Below are 1,377 nucleotides of genomic sequence, written 5' to 3'. Positions count from 1 at the left end.
AATATTGTTAAATGTTTTTCTTTTATTTATTGGTAAAATAAGTATTTTTTATATAAATTCATCTGATATTTATTGTTAGTCGATATATATACATTCATTTTATTATTATTGTATTTTGACCCGAAAATTAGCTATATTCTTGAATAGAATTAATTTTCGATCGATTTATTTTGAATCGATTTGAATCGATTTTATTTTTATTTTATTTTCTATTTGAAAATGTGGTTATGAAACACGTGTAGTCATTTTATTATTTTATTATTTTAATATTTATTACTTTGTACTGTTTTTATTTTTATTATAGGTCTTTTTAGTGTATTTACTTATTAATTTTTTCTATATGTGATTGTGGATTTTCATGGATGAATTCAATAATTGTTGTTTTTTTCTCTAAATTATATATTTATTTATATATATATTCTTTATTCTTTTGTTCTTTTATTTGTTGCAGTCATTTTGACTGTGCCCATTCTGGAGCACCGCTTTTTAGTCAAAGAAATCGATCTCTGGACTTATTCTTTGTAAGCCTGGTACTTATTCTATCATCACTTTTGGCCGAACCGCTAAGTTACGGGGACGTAAACACACCAACATCGGTTGCTAAGCGCTGGTAGGGAAGAAGCACAGACACAAACACACAAATATATACATATATATAGGACGGGCTTCTTTCAGTTTCCTCTACCAAATTCACTCACAAGGCCTGAGGCTATAGTAGATGACATTTACCCAAGTTTCCACACTGTGGGACTGAACCAGGGGCCATGTAGTTGAGAAGCAAGCTTCTTACCACACAGTCATAGGACTTGATCCGTTCCAAGCTACACCCACATAAAATGATGCTTCATTTGTCCATCCATCAACAGAAAATACATAAATATATCGATATATATATGTGTGTATGCGCGTGCTTGTGCGTGCAAACGTGTGTGTGTGTGTGTGTGTGTGTGTGTACGTGCGCGTTTTCCCTTTACCTTTCCCTCGTGGACCCTTGGTTCTGTTTTTAGCAAAAAATATAAGAAAACTTTTTTCATTTTCTACACAAAAATATAAAGATTCGCAAGTTACATGAAATGCTTACATTGACGACCTGTTAGTACACGCTCTTTCAGTCATTTATATCTTCTCGTATTTTGTCATTCAAATTTCAACTAATTGACTGAATACTGATTTTACAGAAAAGCTTGTTCGCTATACAATTCGTTCATTTAGCGTACTGTTCGTATATGCTCTCCCAACATTTATACGCGTGCATAGTCTGATCGTCGTTTATTACTCAAATTTCAGCTCACAGGTCGTTATTCAATTTGTTCGTTTAGAGAACTGTTCGTATATTGGTGTCCCACTATATATATATATATATATATATATATATAT

This window comes from Octopus bimaculoides, chromosome 18, assembly GCF_001194135.2.
Source record: "Octopus bimaculoides isolate UCB-OBI-ISO-001 chromosome 18, ASM119413v2, whole genome shotgun sequence".
Lineage (NCBI taxonomy): Eukaryota > Metazoa > Mollusca > Cephalopoda > Octopoda > Octopodidae > Octopus > Octopus bimaculoides.
The sequence above is the reverse complement of the archived record's forward strand: the minus strand, read 5'-3'. Positions refer to the sequence as shown.